This window comes from Bidens hawaiensis, unplaced genomic scaffold (assembly GCF_021521415.1).
Source record: "Bidens hawaiensis isolate Kalapana, Puna unplaced genomic scaffold, B.hawaiensis_p1.1 tig00024977_1, whole genome shotgun sequence".
In the NCBI taxonomy this organism is placed as follows: domain Eukaryota; kingdom Viridiplantae; phylum Streptophyta; class Magnoliopsida; order Asterales; family Asteraceae; genus Bidens; species Bidens hawaiensis.
Window position 1 is genome coordinate 174,214 of NW_027493960.1, and position 10,369 is coordinate 184,582.

Below are 10,369 nucleotides of genomic sequence, written 5' to 3' on the forward strand. Positions count from 1 at the left end.
TTTATATAACTATCAAAGAATGGTAAAAACAACCCTTAACTAAACATTTGATCCTGTTTGCACCCAACTCAATAGACCAAGGACCAATCTGCAATTGTATTCAAATATTATAATAATAAAATAATCATCTTTCTTCTTCCTCTCATCCCGTCATACCGTATCCCCCCCCCCCCTATTTCTTGAGCCTTAATTCTCGGGTAAAATAAAAAAAATTGATCTAACCAAATCGTTTATTTACTAAAAACGATCTCACCGGCATATTAAACATGGAAAACGAATCAAAAAACACAGCTATTTCGCCCTAAATGAATCGCGACTTAATCGACCCCTAAAACGTTATATAAACACAGTCATAATACAATTAAATTACACCACACATTCCTCTCAATCTCGCGATCATAAACCCTAACCTAATTACATCAAACGAAGCCGTCAGGACCTGCTTTCAACCCAAGCTCAGGCTGCAACCTGTTTGTTGTTAGTTAACCTGCAATCCGCAACGATAAACGGTAATTAATACATGTTTTATACTCGTTTTTAATCCACAATCAATAAACCTAAATCAATTTTAACATACAATGAACGAATCAACGAATTTAAGATCTAGGGCTTGTTATCATATTATGGATTAACAGTGTGTATGTATATATTTTAGTATGCTTGATCTCTTAACGAAGTCAAACGCCTGCCCTGATGGCAGGTGCACGGGTTGTTAACTCCAGACCAGCCTGGGGACGCAGGTTCGAGCCCCCTAGGTCCGGTTTTGTTGGATTTATTTTTTTAATAACTTTAAATCACATTTTAACCATTAAATTAAATATATAACTTTTAATAGACATTAGTTTAGCGAAACCGAACCCTATACGCTTGTTTTTCCTCGTCGTGAAACTCTCACCTCTTGAATTAACTATAGTATATATACATATAAATGTATCCTTAATAATAAAGGATATGGTATACATATATTTTTATTATATATATTTAATATAATAATTATTTTCATAACTATGAAACCGAACTAATTAAGAAGAGCAAACAATCACTCCCGTTAATATATATACAAATGTGTTTGTCATTAAAAGATCAAATAATTCTTCCCGATAATATATATATACAATTATGCTTCATATTAAACTCTTATATAGATATTATGTATAATTTATTTAATAACGATTTCTATTATTCTTTTGCATTAAAAATATAAATAAAATATTTGGGGATTATCAAATAATAATAATAATAATAATACTAATATTAATAATAATAATAATGGTAATATTAAATAATAAATAACAATTATAATAATAATTGAAAACCTTAAAAGACACCAAATCTTTCACACCGATTAAATCACAATAATGACGTTGAAACCAGTAATATCCTATCAAACACAAATCGTTGTGTCCTATTAATTCTTTTCCTCATTTATTAATTATATTGTTAATATTAGGACATTTTGTTGACGCATTTCAAGGAGCTTGACCATTTTATCTTAATTCTTATCGTCACTCTCATCTTCTTTAATCTACTCGATAAAGTAAGTAATTCACATACCCCTTTTTACCGTTTTATATTTTGGGGGCGTTATGCGTTAAATCATTTTCACTACAATTCCACTATTTGCGTTGTATGATATTGCTCAATTAGTTATACGTGCAAATGTGACTATGTGTTTATTTTATGTATTGGTGGTTGGTATCTCATCCTCATCCTCATCCTCATTAGTATGATCATACGCCGTCGGAGTAGCTCGTTATCCATGAGATTCGAGTGAAAAGACAACTTTTATATTTTTGCTCAACTTTATGTTGACAAACTATGTATTTTCCAGCATGGCGCAGGTAGCTACATTGGATGAATAATCAAGAGATTAAAGAGTAGTTGGACCTTAGGATGCATGATCAATCAAAGACTATTTATTTCTTTATATTAAATTGTTATGTTTATTTCTATTAGACAATGTTTGTGCTTTTGCGTACTTGAATAATATGAAGTCAATAACTTAGATATTGACATGTGAATTTATTTTAGTGTCTTTTGAACTATAATACAATTATGTCGCGCCCGGCATATTCCGTCGTAGGTTGGATGTGACATTCATTTCTTGCTTTTTCTTGTTCTCTTCATTCTTTCTTTCTTACTAATTACTTTCTTGTTTCTTTCTGATAAAAGCTAAATGATATTTGATTTCTTGCTCTTACCACTAATAAATAGATTACTTTTTACTTTCTATTTTAGAGATCTAAATCTTGATTACCTTATTTTTTCAAGATCTTGTTTCTGACTATATTATTTATTCAAGGCCTTGCCTACATTGTTTGCTTCTTTCTTTAACTCATATATATTTAAAAAAAAAACATTTCGATGATTTAAGACAAATATGTAAACTGAAATTGTCATAATTGGAGTATGAGTAAACTGTTTAACTATAAAATATTGGAAAAATAAAAAAAACAGCCATTTTTACTAAAAACATTACCAAAGTACCCATGGAATTTGATAAATTATCAATTAATCATGTTGGGCAAAAGGATGAAGAATAGCACAAGAGAAATGGCGCGCATGAGAGGATGCCGGAGATGAATGGTTGGCGGTAATGTGTCATATGACACAAGGAAAAGAAAATGATAACGCAAGAGATGAGTAGCTGACGCGTGAGAAAAAGTAAAAGATATTTGTTAATTCCAAAAGTGAGCTATTTTCTTAATGTTTTTAATAAATGGGGCTCTTTTGATGATTTTTGTTAAAATATATTTATTAACAAATATTAGCAGAATAAGATACTATAATTCTTTTAAGACAACAAGAACAAAGAAATATTATATTTCCGATGTTAAAATATGTAAATTAGGTGGCAATAACATCCAAAATTGGTGGATTTGGATTGAGAAAATAAAGTGTAGCATATGTGGGTCATAAGTCATTCAGCTCCTTTTTCCGCGAAAAAAATTCCATGGCACCATCCAGGCATCCATGCTTGCTTCAACTCTATTGTCTGGGTTTGGGACCTTTGAGACCAACTTTTTTTTAGAACAGCGACTTTTTTATATTTAGGCTATCACACTCTACAAATTTTGAGAGTCCCGATGCCCCACTCTGGCCAGACTATGTTGTCTTAACCGGGCCCACACTGGCTTCAGAGTTTGGCTTGGGTGTTCCCCTGGGAAACCATATCGACTGCCACTTGGCAGCCGTTGTGCCACCACAAGAGCAGAACTTTCTGGCGTAACACACGATAGGACGAAAACCGGGTGGGCTCAGGATTCGAACTGACAACCTTTGCACAAGGCCTAGCTCAAATTCTTCATTGCCAATATCCACCCAAATATGACACAAGTGGGATTCGAACTTGAGTCTCCACTAGAGAACCCAATGTTCTTACCACTAGTTCACAAGTGGGGGATCCTTTGAGACCGACTAGCAGGTACCAAAAATACTTTATTCCAAATAGAGAGTTGTATTATTTTTTTAACTTTTAATTACACTAAAAGTACTAATTTCATATCTAGCGTCTGTAATCATAAGATTTCATATTTCTTCAAATTATGCTTTGTGAATTTATTTATTTAAAGCCTTTTGATTTTAAGTAAATAAACTATTTGCGTCGAGTTATCTTGAAATAAAGTTTCAATGAAACATAAAGTTGCGTGTTTTGTCTGCGTTACTAATTGATTTGATATTTTTATTAAGAACCACTCTTAACACAAGACAAGACTCACATATATCTTTAAGCTTCATACCTCAGTCTCTACTCCACACGATCTTATGGACATGCACGGCATGTTTTTGTTTGTGTAAAAATGACAAAAGGGAAGAAACAAAGGTTGGTTGGGTGGAGTGAATGAAGCAGCATGGGCATGAAAAAAGGTTGATGGATGGCTAGATAATTGACGGTGCACACATCCATAAGCTTGGCTTCATCTGGCTCAACAAAGGTGTGGGTGTCATGCCAATCAAGGCCATGATAATTTATAATATTGTGGAGCATGCCACCTTTCATTCACAAGCCCAAATAATAACAAATATACAATTAAAAATTTGAGTCATTTAATTATGAATTAGGTTAGAGCCCGTGTTGCACATAGGTGAAAAATATAATAAAAATAAAAAAATATTATATGTAATACGTAAATTCAATTGTTTCATATAATAATTTTTATTTATGACCTTTTTATTAAGTTTTTGATACATTATGCACTATAATTTTAAGTTGAAAACCAAATCTTGATGTTTGATTTATTTCAAATAAAATATAGATACCGATATTGTTATATTAAATATTGTATGTATAAAAATTATATTTATAACAAAATGTTGTCACATGATTAAAAACTAAATTTACAAAGACTAAGATTTTGTTGTAAAAGAAAATAAATAAAAACATATTATATTTTAAAACAAAGAGAGAAACAATTAACAATCTTAAATGGCTGTGTTAAAGAGATACGAGAAAACAATGTAATATTGTGAATCATAAAAATGTTAACAACTTTGGTTTTATACTTGAAGAGAAATCACATTTATATATGTTAAGTCAAGAAATCAAACACAATTACCATTTTAGTGAAGTTGGTAATCACATTTGGTTTGAAACATGAGGTCTTGGGTTCGAAACCCTTATCACACAATAATATATTTTTCAAAATTTTATAAAGTCTTACAGGTCATGGGTCATAATATAATAGGAAATAGTGACATGACATCTACTTGGTATCCTATGTGGAATACCTAGTTAAATGTTATATGGACAACTTGTATTGCTTTAATAGTATAAATTAGATGCTCGTATGTACCAAGTATATACATAAGGTTAAAATAAAAACCCACTTGAGTTGTAAAAACTCTAGAAACTCATTATCAACCATATGTTTTTAATTAAAGTTTGAAACTTATGGTCCACAATTAAAGTTAATAAAAAATGTAAATATAAATATAACTTTTTCTCTCTCCTGAAAACATATATAAAAATTAGTAAAAAAATGTTAAAAAATAGCAAAATTTTTTTTTAAGTTTTCGATGTTTTGTATTAAATGTTACAACATATATTACGTGAGTAACAAAACAAAAAACGATGTTACATAGGGTTTTCACAACTCAAGTGGGTTTTCATTTTATACTTTCCCTATAGTATGCCTCTACAATTATAGTAAGTTATTTTTTTTTGTTAACGCCATTTAGGCTAGGGGTGTGCATATTTAGGTCCGAACCGAAAAATCCGAGAAACTCGACCCTAAAAAACCTAAAACTGGACCTACCTGACTTTTCTCAGTTATCTTTCAGTCCTGATAATTGTTGTTAATCGGTCTCGGGTCGGATTCGGGCCAATGCCCGATAAAACCCGACTAAGGACCGAAACCCGAATTAGAAAAAATATAGGCTTGAACCTAGAAAGTTATGGACCAGCAGCAATTCTGTTACTAATTAAAAGTTTAAATTGTTAAGTACAACATTAATATTATCATGAAAACCGCATCATACGATCAAGCAAGCAGGTGATTATGAACGTAGTTTGAGTCAGACATTTCATCAAACAGTTGGTGTGCGCTAACAAAGAATATTGCAATGATATAAAGTCTATTGAATTGATCCGCTAATAACAAGTTTAAACAACAATCATACCTAAATCATATATTCATACATTTATGAATCTCTGATGATCAATTTAATTAGTTTAAGAAAAAGCAATAATATTTTTATGAATTAATTGTACCTAGAATAGTGAAGATTGAATAACAACAAAAAGGGTACTAGATAAGCTGAAGATTTGACGTTAAATACTTGAATTGCAGAAATAGAATTGCATACCCACTTCGATTTGATGAAATTATTGCCTAGAACTCACACCACAAGATTAAAAGATGAGGTTGAATAGGAAATAAACATCGGTTTCGGTCAATTGCATAGGACCGACAAACCGAATAGATGAAAGACCGAAACCCAACACACTACATAAGGCCCAGTAATCGGCCCGAAGAATTTGTATATATCGGGTATCGGGTCGGGCCGGTCTTTACCCGGGTCGGGTCGGGTTTCCAATGTTGCACAGCCCTAATTTAAGCCATTTAGATCACTGATCCACACTTTTTTATTTTATTCTTAGGAGAAAACCTATCATAGATTGATTTGAAAAAACCTTGTGACCGAACATGTAACCCTATCTTTTGTCAACAGTGAGACTCAAACTCAATACTTCAACATATAAAGTATTTATTGTGAGGTTTTAGATTTGATTTTAAAGTTGTTAGCTAATTTGCGGATTATCACACGAAAGAATAAACCGATCAAAAGATTCAATCAATCACTCAAAAGATTACACTCTATATTGAAACTCTAATTGTTTACAGTGAAAGAAACGAAAAACTGATTACAAGAGTTGAATCAGAAAACAAAACTAATCTAACAGAATTGAGAACCAGGCTTTTATAAAACCCCAAACTGATCCAAGCCCTAATTTCTTGTAACGGCTCATAACAACATCATCTTTGAATGTTTCAGAATTAGTCCTCTGAGTTACAAAGAAGTAACACTCTGAACTTTCTCTAACTTGTCACTTTCAGCCCAATATTTCTAACATCTGACTAACCAGTTAACAATTTCCATCTCAATACTTAACAATCTCCACCTTTGAGTTGAAAATTGAAAAATCCCATAAATGCCTCTGTTCCTAAGAAATATGCAGCAACTCTAAACAATGCACAAACTTAGTTCCAGGAGCAATCTTTGTCAACATGTCAGCTGCATTATGTTGAAATTCAACATACTTGACTTGAAGCTCCTTTGAATTTATCACTTCTCTAATCCAGTGCAACTTCACATTAATGTGTTTTGATCTGTTATGAAACACCTGATGTTTAGACAATTGAATTGCACTCATAATGTCACAATGCACTAAAGCATTCTCAGCATTCATGCCCATCTCAGTCATGAATCCTTTTAACCAAATACACTCTTTCATTGCCTCTACCAAAGCCATAAACTCAGCTTTAGTAGTGGACAAGGCTACAACTTTCTGCAAGGTAGCCTTCCAACTCACAGTTCCACCAAAAACTGTGAACACATAACCAGTTACTGACTTTCCACTATCAACATCTTTAGCATAATCAGCATCTACATAGCCCTCCACCACTCCCAGATTGCTGCAATTACCAAACATCAAACCAACATGTCTAGTGCCACTAAGATACTTTAAAATCCATTTTACTCCTTCCCAATGTTGCTTACTAGGGTTAGACAAGTACCTACTCACAACACTAACAGCATAACCAATGTCTGGTCTAGTACACACCATCAAATACATAAGACTGCCCACAAGATTTGCATATGGTACATTGACCATTTTGCCCCTTTCCTCCTCATTTTGTGGACTATCAAGTTTTGACAACTTAAAATGTAAAGCAAGAGGAGTTACCACTGAATTGAAACTATCCATGTGATAATTTGTGAGCACCTTCTTCAAATAAGACTCTTGAGACAACTTTATTACACCAGCTGCCCTATCTCTGTAAATTTCCATGCCCAAAATCTTTTTAGCCTCCCCAAGTTCTTTTATTTCAAAAACATCCATGAGCAACTGTTTAGTCTTCTGGATTTAATCTTTATCTTTGCAAGCAATTAACATATCATCAACAAACAATAATAAGTACAAGAACTCATTATTGCAGTATTCCTTATAATAGACACTAGTGTCATATTCACTCCTTTTGAACCCATTTGCAATCATATGACTATCAAATTTTAAGTACCATTGCCTAAGGGACTGTTTAAGTCCATATAATGACTTCTACAACAAACACACTTTCCCCTTATTTCCCTGATCCTCAAATCCAATTGGCTGCCTCATGTAAATCATTTTATTTAGATCACCATGTAAAAAAGCAGTCTTAACATCAAGTTGTTCCAATTCTAGATTAAACACAGCAGTTAAGGACAAAATTGCCCTTATAGATGCATGTTTTACAACTGGTGAAAAGACTTCAGAATAATCAACTCCTTGCCTTTGTGTAAACCCCTTAGCAACTAATCCTGCCTTAAATCTGGGATGTTCACCCGGTAATCCCTTTTTTACTTTGAAAATCCATTTACAGTCCACCAACTTTTGACCTTCAGGCCTATCAACCAACTTCCATGTCTGATTCTTATATAAAGAATCCATTTCTTCTTTCATTGCAGCTTGCCATTTAACTTTATCAGAGGAATTAATGGCCTCTTGATAAGTCAAAGGCTCAGCTATACTTTCCTCTGCTGCAACATGAAACACAAAAGCAGACAAATCTTCTCTATACCTGATAGGTACCACAACATTCCTTTTTGGCCTACCAGTAGCTATAGTTTGACTAGTACCCGGACTATAACCAACACTCTGTGAATTTTGACCAATAGTCTCATTCTGTTCACCCTCAGGAAACTCCACCTCAATCTGCATTCTCTGATTACTTTCCTGACTGTTGATAGATTTGCCCTTAATGTCTTTATACATTGTATCTTCTCTAAAGACAACATTTCTGCTTACTATTACCTTTGGACTTACATCATCTAACCTCCACAACCTATAACCCTTTACATCTTCTGGATATCCTAACATAATACACCTTTCAGCTCTAGGATCCAGTTTACCTTGACTTATGTGTGAATAAGCTAAACATCCAAAGACTTTAAGATAACTATAGTTAGCTTTCATACATGACCACATCTCCATTGGAACTCTCATCTCTATTGCAGATGAAGGTGATCTATATTATCAAGTATGCTGCAGTTTTCAATGCTTTTGCCCAGTAACTTCTAGGCAATCCAGCATTGATCAACATGCACCTCACCCTTTCAAGAAATGTCATATTCATTCTTTCAACCAAACCATTTTGTTGAGGAGTTCCAGGTATGGAATGATGTCTATCAACTCCATTCTTTCGGCAAAAGTCATTGAATTCCTTGTTACAGAACTCTAGCCCATTGTCAGTTCTTAGTTTCTTAACCTTTCTTTCAGTTTGTGTTTCAACTAACACTCTTCATTCTTGGAATTCACTGAAAGCCTCAGACTTCTTCTTTAGCATGTACACCCATACTCTTCTTGAGTAATCATCTATTATGGATAAGAAATATGTGGCCCCACCTAAAGAAGCATGCTTTGTAGGACCCCACAAGTCAGCATGAATATAGTCTAATGTACCCTTTGTTCTGTGAATACCCTTAGAGAATGATACCCTTTTGGCTTTACCCATAACATAATTCTCACAATCACCATACTCACAACTCACTAAACCATCAATCAAACCCTGTTTCCTTAGTTCTACCATACCCTGGTTACTCATATGCCCAAGTCTTTTATGTCATAGCACAACATTACTGGTCAATTCTTCTTCTGCAACTGAAACAGAACCAAGAATTACCTTCCCATCAAGCACATAGATATTATTCTCTTTCCTTGTGCCAGATAACACTACCAAAGATCCTTTAATTACTTTGGCTTTTCCATCTCTCAGATTTACATGATACCCTTCTTTCTCAAAAGTTCCTAAAGAAACTAAGTTTCTTTTTAACTCACGAATGTATCTCGCATTATTGAGATCTATAACAGTCTCATTATCCATCTTAAATGATATTGACCCTGTCCCTTTAATCTGACTGGGCCTATCATCTCCCATTTGAACCACACCTTGACTTTCTAACACCAAATCCTTAAAGTACTCTTTATTTGGTGACATATGATAACTGCAGCCTGAATCTAACACCCATTCTTCTTTGACCCATTGTTAGACACAACATAAACTTCTGCACTATCATATCCCTCTTATGCTTCATCAGATGTGCTACTGTGTTTCTTGGTAGGCTTTAATTCTGGCCTCTTTTTCCTCCACTTAGGACAATCACGTTTGAAATGACTTTCTAAGTTACAAACAAAACATCTCTTATTTCCTTTGGACTTAGACCTGCCCAAACTGTTCTTGTTCTTGCCACCCCTCTGTTCAGGCCTACCTCTAACATACAGACCATCAACCCCTTCATCTTTTACCTCTCCCCTTTTCTTGAATTCTTTTGAATTCATGGCTGCTACAACCTCTTCCATGGACAAACTATCTCTACCAAACATAAGAGTGTCCAAAAAATGCTCATATGCAACAGGTAAAGATGACAAGAAAATGATGGCCCTATCCTCCTCATCAATTCTACCTCAATATTTTCTAAATCCAATACAATTTTATTGAATTCATCAATATGATCTTCAAGAGATTTACCTGATAACATTTGAAACATATACAGCCTTTTCTTCAAATAGAGGCAATTTGCAAGAGATTTAGTCATGTATAACTGTTCTAATTTGGCCCACACACTTGCTGCTGTGAGTTCTTTGGAGACTTCACGAAGCACACGATCT